General features: G+C 43.4%; 1 long non-coding RNA gene across 2 annotated transcripts in view; it reads right to left on the reverse strand.

The window, feature by feature from the left end:
* Positions 1–1,675: 1,675 nt before the first annotated feature.
* Positions 1,676–18,209, reverse strand: part of LOC143784894 (uncharacterized) — a 36,653-nt gene continuing 20,119 nt past the window's right edge. The window contains exons 4-6 of one of the 2 annotated variants that reach the window (XR_013217900.1): positions 15,942–16,017; positions 2,281–2,336; positions 2,039–2,174 (exon numbers count right to left, since the gene is read on the reverse strand). This is a non-coding gene — a long non-coding RNA (uncharacterized LOC143784894). Of the gene's footprint in view, positions 1,813–2,038; positions 2,175–2,280; positions 2,337–15,941; positions 16,018–18,209 lie in introns of those variants that run through there. The other variant, XR_013217901.1, reaches the window with a different exon arrangement.

Genomic DNA, 18,209 nt, shown 5'->3' on the forward strand with positions numbered 1-18,209 from the left:
TAATGTGATTCTTGTTACATTTTGCTGGTATATTAAATTCACAAACACCCAATACATTTTAATGATTCAATGATTCATGCATACACTGTAAACTTCCAAAAAGCCTTCCAAAACTTTTTATTGATTCAATGTTTCATCTATACACTGTAGCATGGTTCTTGTTACATTTCGCTGGTGTATTAAGCTCTAAAAAAAGGTTCTAATTTTTTTTTTTTATGGATTCAATGATTCATGCATAGAGTTTAACGTGCTCTGTGTAAAATTCTGATGGGTTTTTAAAACTCACTTGGCATGGTACAGTTCACAAAATATTTTTGGTCAAAAATTGACTATTGTCATGTATACTGTAGAACCTGCTTTGTATGAAATTTGTTAGGTTTGAATAAAAAAAAAATTTGCTTGCTACAAGTATACACTGTCTTAATATTTTAATGAGGCTGTCCAGTTGTTGCCTTCAAGGGTGTATAGATTACCCTGATTGTATTTTTTTACAGGCTTTGCACTCTGCATAACTTTTAGGTGTGTAGGAGTACCAAAACTATGCTTTGCTCGCAATATTTGAATTAGGTACCACAGTTGGTGCCTTCAAAGGTTTATGGATGACCCCGCTTGTAATTTTTGGCACGCTCTGCACTGTGCAGAACTTTTATGTATGGAGGAGTACCACAATTATACTTTGCTCACAATTTTGAATGAGGCACTACAGTTGGTCCTGCAATGGTTTATGGATGACCCTGCTTGTAATTTTTGGAAGGTTTTGCACTTAGTGCATAGCCTTTTTTTAAAGAGGCTTTTTTTTAAATGAAAAAAGAAGACCAATAAAAATAGCACACTGTATGGATATGCATGGCACAAAATCCAATATGTCACATCTCGTAAAGTTAGATTTTTGGCAGTGAAAAAGTTACTGCTCATTAAGTCCATGGCTTTATGCAGCGACTACATATTTTTGGAACTGCAGACAGCTTTGTTTTTGGCATGATTTCCTTTGCGTGGATATTTTTCCTCCTTATACCCATTATTTTCATTATATAAGTCACCAGGGCACAGGCAGGAGGTTACAGGTTTAGCGCTGACATAAGCATTTGGAACACAAGTTAAGTTAAACAACTTGGCTCAGATTCCAGCATCTCCCTTCCTTTCCTTCTGCCCGCTGCTCGGGATCGCAGATGGCTATACGAGCCTTGTGCCTCCAGTTCATTAATGCAGAGGTTTGAGGCAAAGATCTCGCATCCTTCTCAACTGAATGGCAAGATCACAGGGAGCTTTGTTTAAAAAAAAAAATGTAATAGCCATATTAACTGAGTGGCTCAACCCAGCCAGCACCAATGCAAGGAGTCTCATTGTACCAGTCAAATTAATATGCCATATGGCACAGTCCCACAGCATATGAACCTGAGATCCAAAGTGAATGGCCACACGCAAATCACTCTCAAATCTATCACATTATGGATCAATATGAAAACAAGGAATATATCAATGCATAACAAGAAAGATTTGCCCATCAGATGACAAACCTGTTGAGAGTGGTGATAGAAGCCCGCTGATATCCTAGGAAAAAAACTAAAAAACAACCAAAAAGAGCTTTCATTGGGGTTTTCAGGATTTTTAGTTCATGAAAACAGTGGCTGCTAGACTCCATTGGCTTTGTCGTTTCGTCCAGCTAGAGATGAGCCTTCCCTGGTCTATAATCTTGTATGGTACTTGTCTGGTAGCTGGCCCTCACTTCTCTGCATGGCCCGATCAATTTCTTCTCAGACATCATCAGAGGAGAAGGAGAGTCGGGTGGGCCCTCATAAATGTTAGATAGTCCTATCAAAATCACCAAGTTTAGCTGACTTTGCACTTACGTACAGTAAATGGGTACAAAGCAGTGGTAAAGTACATTACTATGTCAAGCCAATGTCATCAACTGATCAAAAAAACTGTTTAGTAGGTCAACATAAGATAAATCAATGAGCCAACATTAATATTTTATTATGCTTTTTGAGATAATATTCTTTACACTATGTTCAATATGTAGAATATAACATCCGTATACATCCATTAGTCATTTTTGCCTTGGTCTTCTATTAATTTGCAGTAGCTCAGGGACACAAAATGGACCAAATAGGTCTTCTACAGGAATGAAGATGGGTGTGATCAGTATTAGAGTGTGATATGGCCAGTCCGCACTAGATGGAGAGATTAAAAGGAATCTGTCACCAGGTTTTTACTATGTATTCTTAGAGCAGCATAATGTAGAGGCAGATAACTCCATTCTAGTGTTGTTTGACTTACTGGACTGTGTTTTACTGTTTCAATAAATTCAGGTTTTCATCAGCGGGATATTATCACTACAAGAATCAGAATCATAGAATGTTAGAGTTGGAAGGGACCTCCAGGGTCATCGTGTCCAACCCCTTGCTCAATGCAGGATTCACTAAACCATTCACTAAACCAGTGTTTCTCAACTCCAGTCCTGAAGACCCACCAACAGGTCACGTTTTAAGCATATCCTTAGTTTTGCACAGGTGATAATTTCATCACCTGCTCAAGCATTTATTCCATCACCTATGCAATACTAAGGAAATCCTGAAAACATGACCTGTTGGTGGGTCTTGAGGACCGGAGTTGAGAAACACTGCACTAAACCATCTCACCAGGATGTGTTGAGCAGCTGTCCGTAATTTATAACTAACCAGCTCCCATAATCCCACTGTCCTCTCCTGCACTGGGGGCCTATAAATTTAGATTCATTCTTAGGGGTGCACGCATGTGTGGGGTCGCACACATTCAGCAAAGCATCGCATTAGACAAGCATCAAGTTAAAGGGCAGGTATTCCATGGCAGTTAGTCAGGGCAGGAGTCAGGTAACCCACACTCTGCTCTCCCTTCTATCCATGTGCTATATTCCTATCCTCCTATGTTCCTTTGCCATCCACATTCACCGCCCCATCCCCCCTCCATCACGACTCATACACATCAGCTCCTCTCTCCTTCCCTCTCCCATGTACAGCTCCCATGCACTTCTCACCTTCCTGAAAAACCTCAGCCCATCTTGCCCAAACACACTGCACAAAAAACTTCTTACAATTCCAAAAACTTCTTGCTTTTTATCTTCCTACTCCTACTCATTTCGGGAGACATCTCCCCCAACCCTGGTCCACCATCCCACAACCTCAACCGCTACCCTACCTCACATCAAAGCCATTCTAACCTTATTAATATTACTTGCACTCCCTCATCTCCTTCTTTCAATTGTGCCCTTTGGAATCCACAGTCTGTATGTAACAAGCTTCCGTTCCTGCAGAACTACTTTCTGAACAACTCTCTAAATCTATTGGCCCTTACTGAAACCTGGATCCAGGATTCTGACACTGTCTCCCCTGCTGCCATTTCCCATGGTGGCCTACAATTCTCCCATTCCCCGAGACCCACAAATACACCTGGTGGTGGAGTCGGCATACTCCTCTCCCCACAATGCACCTTCCAGGTCATCCCCCCAGCACCATCACTCTCATTCCCTTCTTTTGAAATCCACACCATCAGGCTCTTCTGTCCCCTCTCCCTCAGAGTAGCGGTCATATACCGGCCCCCGGGCTCACCCACCCACTTCCTGGACCATTTCTCTGCCTGGCTGCCGCACTTCATGTCCTCAGAACTCCCAACCCTTACCTGGGAGACTTCAACATCCCCATGAACAGCCCCACTTCCACATCTGCATCCCAGCTTCTATCACTAACCACTTCATTCGGCCTCTCACAGCTCTCAACCTCTGAGACACACAAAGACGGTAACACCCTTGACCTGGTCTTTTTCCGGCTGTGTTCAATCTCCTACCTAAATAACTCACCGCTTCCCCTCTCTGACCACAACATTCTCTCCTTCACGCTCACAAATCCTCACCCACCCCAGCACACTCCTACCTACCATTCAGTCAGAAATCTACAAGCCATTAACCCTCATACACTTTCAGACTCCTTACACTCATCACTGTCCCCAATCTCCTCTTTTTCCTGTCCTGATCTGGCAGTACATCACTACAATGACACTCTTAGAAGCACCCTGGACCAAATAGCTCACCTCACCATCAGAACCTCCAAACACAGAGTAAAACAGCCCTGGATCACATCGCAAACCCGATTTCTCCAGCGATGCTCTAGGAGTGCTGAAGGCTTATGGAGGAAAACTCGCACACCAGAAGACTTCATACACTTCAAATTTATGTTAAAAACCTATAACTCTGCCCTTCACCTCGCCAAACAGACCTACTTCACCACTCTCATCTCATCACTATTCAACAACCCCAAGAAACTTTTTGACACCTTTCACTCCCTCCTCAGGCCAAAAGCACAAGCCCTCATCACAGACATTTGTGCTGATGACCTGGCCTCCCACTTTATAGAGAAAATAGACAATATCCATCAGGAAATCCGCTCCCAATCACCAAGTTAAGTGACTCCCATCCATCCCTGCATCTCCCCTGGTTCACTCTCCACATTTGATCCCATCACAGAAGAAGAAGTCTCCAGGCTCCTCTCTTCTCGTCCGACTACATGCACTACCTACCCCATTCCCTCTCATCTCCTCCAGTCTCTCTCTCCAGTCGTCACAACTCACCTAAATACAATCTTTAATCTCTCACTCTCCTCAGGCATTTTCCTGTCCTCCTTCAAACACTCTATCATTACTCCATTACTAAAGAAACCCGCCCTCGACCCATCCTGCACAAATAGCTACAGACCGGTCTCCAACCTCCCCTTCATCTCTAAACTCTTGGAGTGTCTAGTCTACTCCCGTTACCTCTGCATTCACTCCCTCCTAGACCCTTCATAGTCCGGCTTCTGCCCCCTACACTCGACAGAAACTGCACTCATCAAAGTGACCAACGACCTTCTGCCAGCAAAATGTAATGGTGACCACTCTCTGCTCATTCTTCTCGATCTTTCTGCAGCTTTCGACACTGTTGACCACCCTCTCCTACTCTCTAGGCTCCAGTCACTAGGCATTAAGGACACTGCTCTCTCCTGGTTCTCCTCCTATCTTTCTGACCGCTCTTTCAGTGTTCTGTTCTCTGGCTCCACTTCGTCTCCTCTTCCTCTCACTATTGGGGTACCTCAGGGCTCAGTCCTTGGCCCCCTTCTCTTCTCTCTCTCTACACAGCCCCAATTGGACAGACCATCAGCAGATTTGGCTTTCAGTACCATCTTTATGACAACGACACACAACTATACACGTCGTCCCCTGACCTTACTCCCGCTGTACTACAGAACACCAGTGACTGTCTGTCCGCAGTCTCCGACATCATGTTCGCTCTTTATCTGAAACTCAACCTCTCCAAAACTGAAGTTCTTCTGCTCCCACCATCTACTAACCTCCTTAAACCTGACGGTTCCCTCTCCATGGGTGGCACCATAATAACACCCCGGCAGCAGGCGCGCTGTCTGGGTGTTACGTTTGACTCCGATCTTTCCTTCACATCCCATATACAATTTCTTGCCTGCTCGTGCTGCTTACACCTAAAGAACATCTCTAGAATCCGCCCTTTTCTCTCTATGGAAACAACAAAAACCCTCACTGTCGCCCTGATCCACTCCCGCCTGGACTACTGCAACGCTCTATTAATTGGCCTCCCCCTTACTCGACTTTCCCCTCTCCAGTCTATCCTTAATGCAGCAACCAGGGTTGTCTATCTAGCTAATCGTTACTAGGATGCGTCCGCTATTCGCCAGTTTTTACACTGGCTGCCCATTCATTATAGAATCCAATTCAAAGTACTTGTTCTCACCCACAAAGCTCTTCACAGTGCAGCACCCCCTTACATCTCCTACCTCATTTCTGTCTATCGGCCCATCCGACCTCTGCGCTCTGCAAAGCCCAGAAATGGATGGAAACAAAGAGCTGGAGAGTTCTGAAGTGCCAACAATGAGTCCGGATCTAAATCCCATTGAACACCTCTGGAGAGCTCTTAAAATTGCTGTTGGGAGAAGGCATATTTGCAACATCTCCTCCCTCATTTCTGTCTATCGGCCCATCCGACCTCTGCGCTCTGCAAAGGACTTTCGACTAACCTCTCCACTCATCCTTACCTCCCACTCCCGACTCCAAGACCTCCCATGCTGTGCCAATCTTCTGGAATGCTCTACCCCAAGATATTAGGACCATTCACAATTTGCAAAGTTTTAGGCTCTCCCTCAAAACACATTTGTTCAGAGCGGCCTATCACGTTCCCTAATCAGTCATTTTATGTTTGTGTGTAGCCCATTCACTACTTCCATCTATCCCCCCACTCCCTGAAGATGGCTGGACCATCATTGTAAATACATCATTGTAAATACACACCTGTACTTTGTATCTCCCCCACCTCATTGTAGATTGTAAGCTCTCACGAGCAGGGTCGTTTTATTGTGCTTTAATTATTGTATTGTTAACGTTGTTACTTATGACTGTTGTGTTTGAAACTGTTAAGCTGTAAAGCGCTACAGAATATGTTGGCGCTATATAAATAAAGAATATTCTTTTTATTATTATTATTAGATGTCTGTCCAGCCTCTGCTTGAAAACTTCCATTGAAGGAGAACTCACCTCCTCTCGTGGCAGCCTGTTCCACTCATTGATCACCCTCACTGTGAAAAACTTTTTTCTAATATCTAATCTGTATTTTCTCTCTTTCAGTTTCATTACTTCTCGTGTTTCCATGTGCAAATGAGAATAATGATGATCCATCTACACTGTGACTCATGTGCAGTCTGTGATCTATTAGTATTAGTATTCTTTTTCACACATGCTGTTGCGTAGTTCTATTCCTCCCATTCTGTAGATGTAATTTTTTTTGGGGGGGGTTCCCAGATGTACAATCTTGCATTTCTCCCTGTTAAGTACCATTCTATTAGTCGTTGCACATTGTTCAAGCTTATCTAGATCCTTCTGAATCCTTTCTCTGTCTTCTCTAGTGTTAGTGTAGCGCCCCCACTGCCGCAGGGCCGAGGGGTACCCAGTACCGGGCCTCTGAGTCTCTGTCCTGGGGTTGTCACGGTGGCTAGACCCGGTCCGTGACCCTGCTGAGGGGCGCCCAATGAAAGGTGTGGGTAGTGATGATGTTATGGTGCGGTGCAGGTCGCAGTAAATAACGAGGACACCAGGTTGCAGTCTCTTTACCTCTTTACTGAAGGCTTCAAGATCCTCAGTCCGGAATACAGTTAACCGGGCTGCGCAAGTCCGGCCGGTCCGATGGCACCTCCAGAGTTCCCTTTGCAGGTGGAAATCTGTGCCTACCTTCTAGCGCTTGTGTGTTGTGGTCCTCCCCTGCTGTGCTTACGGGATAGTCCCCACAACTGTTGTGTCTGTTTCTGAAGTTCCCTCACAACTCAATTATGATGTTCATCTTCGTCCCCCAGATGATATGGCTAGGACGCACCCGTATGACGGGTAGGCTCGGAGCTCTTCCTGGACCCTAGTGTCGCCCCTCTCCTGTTGTTGCCCCCTATGTCTTCTTAGGTGATTTGGGTGAGACAGCCCGCCTATAACTGACTGTCCTGCCGTAGGTTTGAAGTTAGGCCTGGAGCTCTATACTTCCTCGGCGTTCCGGCCACCGGCTGCGCGCCTCAGTAGGATGTTGCCTCGTCTTACAGCACGACTCCTACTGGTGTTTCTCCTTGTTGCGTTGATCTCGTTTCTCACTCAGCACAATAAACCTCGCTTCTTGTCCTTTCTTAGGGTACCGCCGCGATCAGGTGCAGGCGCGGTCCCGTAACGTTCTCTCTGTTTGCTAGGCCTCTGTCAGGATCCCACCCGACAGGGACCCCCCTGAATCTTCCCCTGCAACACCCTCTGCCACATGATGTTGCCTGGTTCCAACCCAGTCAGCTTTCTCCCTAACTTCCTCTCTAACCCCCAGTTTTACCAGATTGTGAGGAGTGGCCTAATACATAGTGCCCTTAGCTCCCCCTGGAGGCCAGACTGTGAAGTGTATTGGTGTCTGTGATACCTGGTCAGGTGAACTCCTTCAGTGCCATCAGACGTACCATAGCCCCCTTAGCGGCGGAGCATCAGTACTGCAACGACCAGGACTCTGGGGCGCTGCATTAGCTATCCCTCCTGGCTTTGCATCGTCTGCAAATATGATTAGTTTATCTTCAGTTCCCTTTATCTAGATCATTTATAAAAATGTTGAACAACACTGGGGCCAGGACAGAGCCTTGTGGTACCACACTTGAAACAATGTTCCAATTGAATGTGCAACCATTTATTATCACTCTTTGAGTACGCTCACTAAGTCGGTTATGAATCCACCTAACTGTAGTCTTGTAAATCCCATATTTGGTCATTTTTTCAATAAGGATAGTACAAAATACTTTATCAAATGCTTTGCTGAAGTCGAGATATACTATATCTACCGCATTTTCCTAATCCACCCAGTCAGTGATTTCATCAAAGAGGGAAATTGCATTAGTCTGACATGACTTGTTTGCTATAAACCCCTGCTGGCTCTGGTTAATTACTGTATTCTTATTCGAGTACTTACATTTATGCTGTTTAATAATTTGTTCAAATATCTTTCCTGGTATAGAAGTAAAGGTACCGTCACATTAAGCGACGCTGCAGCGATAGCGACAACGATGGCGATCGCTGCAGCGTCGCTGTTTGATCGCTGGGGAGCTGTCACACAGACCGCTCTCCAGCGACCAACGATGCCGAGGTCCCCGGGTAACCAGGGTAAATATCGGGTTGCTAAGCGCAGGGCCGCGCTTAGTAACCCGATGTTTACCCTGGTTACCAGCGTAAAAGTAAAAAAAACAAACAGTACATACTTACATGCGTCCCCCAGCCTCTGCTTCCTGACACTGACTGAGCTCCGGCCCTAACAGCACAGCGGTGACGTCACCGCTCTGCTTTCACTTTCACTTTAGGGCCGGCGATCAGTCAGAGCAGGAAGCGGACGGCAGGGGACGCGCAGGTGAGCATGTACTGTTTGTTTTTTTTACTTTTACGCTGGTAACCAGGGTAAACATCGGGTTACTAAGCGCGGCCCTGCGCTTAGTAACCCGATGTTTACCCTGGTTACCAGTGTAAAATATCGCTGGTATCGTTGCTTTTGGTGTCAAACACAACGATACACGGCGATCGGACGACCAAATAAAGTTCTGGACTTTATTCAGCGACCAGCGACATCACAGCAGGATCCTGATCGCTGCTGCGTGTCAAACTAAACGATATCGCTAGCGAGGACGCTGCAACGTCACGGATCGCTAGCGATATCGTTTAGTGTGACGGTACCTTAAGGCTCACTGGCCTGTAATTTCCTAGCTCCATCTTCTTTCTTTTTTTGAAGATAGGAACAACATTTGTTCTTCTCCAATCTTTTTGGATTTCCACTGTTCTCCAGGATTTGTCAAAGATTTTGGCTAGTGGTTCTGCAACTTCCTCTGCTAGGATTAGGTGTCTTGTGCCCCCTGGTCTTACCATGGCCCCACCAGCTTTCACTCAACATGCATTGTACACATTATATTTAAAAAATGTTAGCTATCATAATACCATCAAATAGTGCCAAGACATTATTGCCATAGACAGCACCCATAATATCAGTAAACAGTGTCAGATTTTCAGTGTCAGAAACAGTGTACAGATTTTCAAGACCCTGTTCCAGTAGCCATGTTAGCAATCCGTGGCCACTGGACCAGAACTATGCAAACCTCCTCCTACCAGCTAAAATCCAGGGTGCCTCTTCTGATTAGTATACCCGACAACACATTATATATAACAATGATGATGCATCGAGCCTACAAATCAGAAGAGGGGCAGGTAGGTAGGAGCAGGTCCACAGGGCTTTGGACAATGTTATCACTGGACTAAGGTCCTGCAATTCTTTTTGATCTCTTCTACATTACACTCCTCAATATTACTAAACTTAGTTTGCTTCTGTTGATTCAATGTTTGGAGCCCCTTTGGAAATAGGGTCTTTTGTCAAAATCCCTGTCTTTACCCCGTTAAAATAGCCCTGGTGCATTTTTTATATACTTTGACATCATATACCATGTGCCCCAAACTTGAGAATATGCAGGGGTGCAACTATGTTGGTCTCTGTAACCTGCCAGCCAATATTTCACGGAGGCGGGTCTTTACTGCTGCGCAGATAGAAGTTCTGGTTCTCGCAATGTAATCAGAACGTTACTGCGCATGCGCCACTCCTAGAATGAAGGCATTTGCATGAGATGTTGATCGAGAGGAGCAGATAAGTGACCTGTCAATCACTGGCAGGAGATCGGCGTCAGGAGGGGAAAGATGCCAGAAAAGCCTGTAATTGCAGACCTTGCCCCCTGTACTTGCAAGCTCATTTGCATAAAAATTTGCCAACGGATTACAAGACAATGGAGACACAGATTTGTAATATAAAAGGTATGGAAGTAATCATCTTCACAGGCACTTTACAGTGATGATGTTACTTTGGGTTCTAAAAAGCTGTTGACAGGTTCCCTTGTTGGGCGCCTTGTTGAAGGTTTTGCATTGGGAAACATTGGACACCTATAAAAAATTACCGAGGGGCCTTTGTTTGGCTGAAAGGATATGGTTGAGTTACACTCCATAATACTGTATCCTGTATTGCCACACACATCATTTACTGAATGTCCCAGTATATACAATACATACGTACATGAAATTGGGCGGCATTCAATTCATAAATCACCAAGTCCCAATCCATCCATTGAAACAATATCTTTGACAATTTAATACATCATGCCGCAACTGTTTAGTTAAGGCGTTTTCATTGTTTGACCTCACTTTTAATTAGAGAGTAAATTATTAATGCCTTCTGATAGGAGACAAACTACTCCGGAGCTGCGTTATTCTCCAGGCCAGAACCTGGAAGTTCACATTCAAGTTTTATAAATTTCAAATAAAACACAAGTGGCCAGAGGACAAACAATTTACATTTACAGGTTCCCGAAATGCCCCATCCATCAACGGTTTGGTTATTATCAAACCGCTCGCAGTTTTAACACAGATTTCTACATAACTAGCCGTGTTGCTGATTTCATTTACGGTGGCTTCGGAAACCTCTACATTGTCATGCTGTCAGGCGGACATGGAAAATAATTTACTAAGTGGATACATAATGCCATGTCCAACCTGTCAACGCCAATTTGAGTTTCTGTTTTCTGGTGATTCTACTTGTGCATCCCATTTTACAGTTAAGAGTAAAACATTATTGGAATTAAGTAACTTTGCAAATTGTCTAAATAAAAATCTGCTACCATTTTATGTCTATGGCTCCATTGTAAACCTATATCTATATGGATAAAGACTAGAAGCAAACCTGTGTAGAATGATACTGGAATAAATACTTTTTTCTATCGGTCACCTATTTCTTGCTAAATTACTTTTAGGTGACTACCATCTTGGATCAGACTACAAAGAGGTTTTTTGTAGTCTGTTACCATGGAGACACGTAGGTGCATATTGGACCACTAGAAGCTAAAAGATGGCTGATTTTTAATTAAAGGGAGTCCATCAGCTCCAAAATTGATATCAAAGCACTGGATCTTGGAGAGAACTTTGCAGAAAGAGGAGTCACAGTTTTGCTGCAATGATTTACAACCGTAAGCTAGAAGGGGAAACTCTGGGAAAAAGTGACCACAGGGCTCCATCAATGGTGCTCTGAGTATCACATTTGCATATGAATAAAAAGAATGTCTGCTTTAAAAATATACAGTGGATTAAAGCTATGGCTCCTCTTAGTGCAAGGCTCCCTACATGTATCTGTGCTTACAGACTAAGAAAGCCCCTCATACATTTTAAATAGCTGTTAGCGAAATGTTGCACCGTTTCGACTGTTATTTCGGCCAATTCTCCCATTCACAAGAGCGCTCACTTGGCCAAGTGCTCCTGTGTTCTCTATGAGAGAGCCACTGCCAGACTTCTAGCGGCAGCTTGTATCTTGGAGAATAAAAGGATCATCAATCTGCAACGCGAACCAGACAGTAGCCATGAATGAGATACTTGTGTGCTACGCCTTGGTATGCTACAGGAAAATGGGGTCCTGACTGGGTGTGTGGACTTTAAATATTGGGGCGCTACACCCTTGCAGACCACATGATGCCGGTAACTTTGACGGGCCAGGATCCTTGTCTGATTTTGGACTGCTGATCTTTTTGTCCTTCAAGAGAAAAGCCGCCACCATAGCAATTGGGCAGAGGCTCTCTCATAGAGAACACAGGAGCACTCGGCCTGTGTATTGGAGTCAGGTGACATAGCTGCTGAATCCTATCATCAGTCGGGTGACAGCTATCTAAAGTGTAATAATATATGTAAAGTAAAAGCAAATGAATGGTTGACCCCCTCTGTTAAGGTCAATAATGTTGCTGTCAGGTGACTTTCTATCCCTCAATGGCTTGGAGGGAACATCATGGAAAATCCAATTAGAAGACACAATCAAGTGTCTTCATAAACCAATACATGATGCTCAGCATTGATTCCTTGCCTCCAGATCTTACCTAAAATTACTTTTGCATTCTAAATATCCTGTCTGACATCTGCCCCATCTGGCTTCATCTCTACACTTATATGTATATACATTTTTGGACTTCCCACTGGTGAGGCTTGTGATGTTGAATACGTTGTTGCCCATTAAAATTATGGTGCACTATTAATTCCTAAAGTCATATGGACCCAAGATCCACCATGTCCTAACCTTGTTACTACATCAGAGCCAGTGCAGAGCATGTGCATATCGAAATTTGTGGTATCCGCCATCCATTCTCAGTACTAGAGTCTAGCAGTTGGCATGGATAAGTTGGGTAAGCCAAGCATTGGGAAACAGTAGCCAAGCAGAGGTTGCTAATATAAAATCTCCACGGGTGATTCAGATGAACAGTTATGTGAACCTAAGACACAGTGACTGATCTCAAGAAGAACCAAGCATGATGCATTGTTGGGTGAGAAGACGTCAGGTCAAATGAGGAGTCAATTCAATCCAGTAATATCAGGGAAGCACAGGCTAAATTGGCAGTAGCAAACCTATAACTGGCAATTATAACTTTAACTTTGATTCGCGGAACCGCAGCTCTGCAAGATTCAATAGTTGTTGGCAGAAAAAGACGTTTCTGGATAATGGTAGATTATGCTATTTACTGGTTAACCTCCATTCATGGCAGCAGTGACAGACATTAAACCGCCATTTGGTTAATTCTCAATGTTGGGCATCAGGATTCTGCTATAGTTTAAAGTTAACATCGTAGAATAAGTTGGCTGACTAGACACATTCACAGGGTGGAAATCAATGCTAGTTGCTCAGGCCATAAGTATGCCTTCCACAAGAGCTGTATGCCCCATATTGGCATTGTAAGCTATGACATATATTTAGTAGTGTCATGGTCAGCTGCAGCCGTTGATGCGGCCCAGCCCATGAACGCCTATAAACGCCCCCATGGCGAAGGACCACGAAAGGCATGGGGCGTGCGTCCCCTGGGGACGCAATACAGACCATTTATACCGCAGAGGGGGACCCGGGTCTACCCAAGCTAGGGGAGGGCAGAGAACGGGGTTCTGTGGCAGCTGAGCATGTGGACAAGGAAAGAGACACGTAGGACTTGATTACACCACACAACTTCAGGTATAGAGAAAGTAAAGTTTACTAAAGTTAAGTCACACAGTACATAATCCAAACATGACTATGCCAGGCTCCCGATTCCACACCTGCCAGAATGGTACAACCCAGTGGACCCAAAGGCACCAACAGATCACCAAGGCACACATAGGTGGGACATCAGGACACAGGCAGGACATCAGGGTACATGAGGTCATCAGGACACAGGCAAGCCATCAGGACACATGAGGATGTCAGGAAATCAGGGTACATGAGGTCATCACGACATCAGGGTAGGACATCAGGAATACCGGATAGTCATCTGGGACACTGGCGTGGCAGCCCAGGTCATCAGCTGGGACACTGGCGTGGCAGCCCAGGGCATCAGTTACATCAGGACAACGGACACAGGAAGGACATTAGGGTATCAGGACAAAGGCAGGAAGAACATCAGGACCCAGGGTCACCGGCAGACATCAGACAGGAGTCGTTCAGTTCCGGACATCCGACATGACCTACAGGCACCGCCACAGTCATGAGGCTGGACTTCAGAAGAGGGGGCTTTAGGAGGGGATAATGTCACGCCGAAAACCAGATACAGACAGAGCGGCGTGACAGTAGTCTATGTTATGGGCTGGGATTGGTTACTCATTGGTTAGTGTGTGGTTACTGTGGATATTTATTATATACAGTCTGGATATTCCTGTTTACACTTCACTATATGTATATATGGCTTATTGTGTACGATAGAGCAGCAAATATGTTTAGACATAGAGGAATTCCACCGGTTGAGTTACTGCTCCACATCAGGGACAAAATGACCTCAAGAAACAGAGCAAAAGGAAGTAATATATAGAAAAGTATTTCCGAGTCCCTTCTTTATCCATTCTTCTTCCAATGTGATACACAATGTCCAATACATCCTGTAATTGGCTCTTCAGGCAGCCAAAAGGTTCAATGTTTTTACCCTAACCTTTAAGTCCCTAACGTACCAGCAATTCTAAGCACCGCCAATACCTCACAGCCAGACATTATGCCGTCTGGTCCCCCTAAACTGACTTGCACCCAACATGTTTACAGGAATCCATTGGGCATCTTTGTTCAAGCCACTAATAAATCAAATTAGAAACGAGCAGTCAGAGGCCTCATGAGGTACGGCTAAAAGATGAGAGGCTGCAGGCAGCATTCAGAAGTCGATTGTTTCATTACATCTGCTCTGTCCTGACGTGCTATACTTAAGAGTCTGCTGTTCAGCAGTAGATTTATGTAAGCACAGAGGACAGACTGCCATATCTTACCGGAAGAGTAGATAAGCCTCACCAGCTAACCGGACGACTTATTATATCATTAGTTTACTTTATTGGCATTAACATTATAATAGTGTTAAACTTACACCATTTTTGGAGGATATTGGTTATGGCAACCATGAAGAAAAAACATTCTATCTGTTACAAATCAATGACTCCTATCTCCAAAGTACAAATCTGTGGGCTGAAACTGAATGCCAAAAGGCACAAGCACCTGCTAAATGCAACAGCAGTACAACTGTCCACCATGGGCAACTACTTCACCTTTCAATAATTTTCATTCATTGGTTTTTTTTTCCAATTCGTAAAGTAGTTAAAACTTTAGATGCACTCTAGTATTTTCTTAGTGAGTCAATAGCACATTCACTAATATTTTAATCCCAAATTGCTGAAATTTTAGTTGCCACCCTTGTTCCACTTTTGGCACCCTGGACTGCCAAATTGGTCAATTCTATTGCAAATATGCCTTCTCCCAACAGCAATTTTAAGAGCTCTACAGATGTGTTCAATGGGATTTAGATCCGGACTCATTGTTGGCACTTCAGAACTCTCCAGCTCTTTGTTTCCATCCATTTCTGGGCTTTTCTTGAAGTATTAAGGACAGGTGTTTCCCAAACTAGGTGTCAAAAAATAGAGGGAGCTCAAATAAAATCAATATCACAAAAAAACCTCACTGAGTGTAAAACCCCAAGAAGAAGTCAAAGAGTATACTTAAACAAGCGTGTCAAGTTTATTAAGTCAAACACATATAAAATGTATCAGGAGAATTTGGGATAATAAACCAAAGTATAGCTAAGGTATCACAATCCAGGGCAAACATTTATATAGAAAAAACTAGTGATGAGGGATTATCATGCTATAAGTAATTATGCATAGGGCAAGGTGAAAATTGTAAACAATCCATAGTGAAATCACATTTGCATTTATGTTCCAATTGTCCCATATAATATCATGCTGAAGTCAGAGGGCGCTTTAAATGCAATAATACTACTTTAAAAAGTTCTATGGTGTATGTTGTGCAACTGAGCAGTAGGAAAGTAATAAAGTGCTTGTGCCTGGCTATAACTCACGTGGTATTAGAAGAGTAGATCCCAGCCTGCCGCCCCTACGCGCGTTTTGCCGGTCTGCGTCTGATTTAGAGATGATCTGCAAAGAGGAGTGGACCAAAATTCTTCCTGACACATGCGCAAACCTCATCATCAACTACAAAAAATGTCTGACTGCTGTGCTTGCCAACAAGCATTTTGCCACCAAGTATTAAGTCTTGTTTGCCAGAGGGATCAAATACTTATTTCTCACTGCAAAATGCAAATAAATGTATACAATTTGTACAATGTGATTTTCTGGATTTTATTTTTGATATTCTATCTCTCAATATTAAAATTAACCTGCCCTTAAAATTATAGACTGTTCTTGTCTTTGTCAGTGGGCAAACTTACAAAATCAGCAACAGATCAAATACTTATTTCCCCCACTGTAAGTCAACTTCTCCCTTTTTTATCTGGTTTCAGGTGTGATTTTCATATTGCCAACACCTGTTACAGATCCAGTACAGCTAAGCTTCCGCTGACATGAAAGGACCCCTGGTATACAGTATGGTTGACCCATTCGTGAAAGGGCACCAGGTATATAGATGACTTGTTCTTGAAAGGACACCTGATATAAGCATGATATATACCCGATTAACAGAAAGGCTTAAAAACTGTGTTGTTCCACATTATTAGTACAGATTGTTTATGCCTTGACTTGCCAATTGCAACCATGGGTCAAAAGCTTGCCAAATTATAGTTCCCACATTTCAGATCTACCAAGAATAATATGGTTGCTCGCTGGAATAGTAGAATTCTTCGAGAAAAAAATCTGTATGTAAAACCACACTAAATCAATCCTTATATTGCTTTTCAAAACAGAATAATCCAATTTCTAATTTTATCCTGGTTGTAGAAATCACTGTAATTCTGTAGATGTTGTACCTTCTAAAAGGAGTAAACCCCACGAAAAGTCTCTCGGAATGTTGTAACGTGTGCAATACCTTTTCGTTATTACAGATATACAAGCAGTGCTGCCATATCATGCATCCTACATTGCAGCTTTCCTTAACATTTGCCCTTTATTGAGATGATTTTAAAAAAATGAAAAATGAAAAATAGGTATACATTTTGCTTATCTGTAAAAATGCATTAAAAACCCAACTGTCATAAAACTAAATGATGCATTATAAAAAATACATGCATTTGCAGTGCAAGCAGTGCGGTGTTTGTGAGACATGCATGTAATGAATACTCCTGTTTACAGCATATTATTTCAAATCCCATATCTGTAAATGCTAAAAAGCAGAAATATAGGTCCCACTGGTCCTGCCTAAGTCCCTGCCAATTAGAGGATCATGGTATTTTTGCAAATCTTAGCCTGCCGCTGACAAATGTTTTGTAACAAGATTACACAATTTTCATTTTGCTATAGGAAAAGCCCTGGCAGTGCTCGGTATAACGTGTATTTTGTTGTGAGGACATGGCGGGAGACAAACACAATGGTTTGCTCTGTTCAGCAAGTTTTCACAGCTGCCAATATTGTTCTTAGTAGAAGTGATCCGCTCGTCTTCTTCACACAGACAAAAAAAAAAATCCAATTGAATTCCACATGGGCAAACACAACGAGTCTTTCCCTCATCATCGTATGGTTGTGTGTAAATACTAATGGACAGCTTGGATTATTCCCTTCAGATCTATGCACAACCCAATATTGGACAGTATATGGGACAATGGTTTTGCACTTACCTCATTTGTGGAAAGCAATAAATAGGTTTCGCCTAAAGGGTTTCGCTAGATACACTTTTACAGTGGGGCAAAAAAGTATTTAGTCAGTCAGCAATAGTGCAAGTTCCACCACTTAAAAATATGAGAGGCGTCTGTAATTTACATCATAGGTAGACCTCAACTATGGGAGACAAACTGAGAAAAAAAAATCCAGAAAATCACATTGTCTGTTTTTTTAACATTTAATTTGCATATTATGGTGGAAAATAAGTATTTGGTCAGAAACAAAATTTCATCTCAATACTTTGTAAAATATCCTTTGTTGGCAATGACAGAGGTCAAACGTTTTCTGTAAGTCTTCACAAGGTTGCCACACACTGTTGTTGGTATGTTGGCCCATTCCTCCATGCAGATCTCCTCTAGAGCAGTGATGTTTTTGGCTTTTCGCTTGGCAACACGGACTTTCAACTCCCTCCAAAGGTTTTCTATAGGGTTGAGATCTGGAGACTGGCTAGGCCACTCCAGGACCTTGAAATGCTTCTTACGACGCCACTCCTTTCGTTGCCCTGGCGGTGTGCTTTG

This window comes from Ranitomeya variabilis, chromosome 7 (genome assembly GCF_051348905.1).
Source record: "Ranitomeya variabilis isolate aRanVar5 chromosome 7, aRanVar5.hap1, whole genome shotgun sequence".
Taxonomy (NCBI): Eukaryota; Metazoa; Chordata; class Amphibia; order Anura; family Dendrobatidae; genus Ranitomeya; species Ranitomeya variabilis.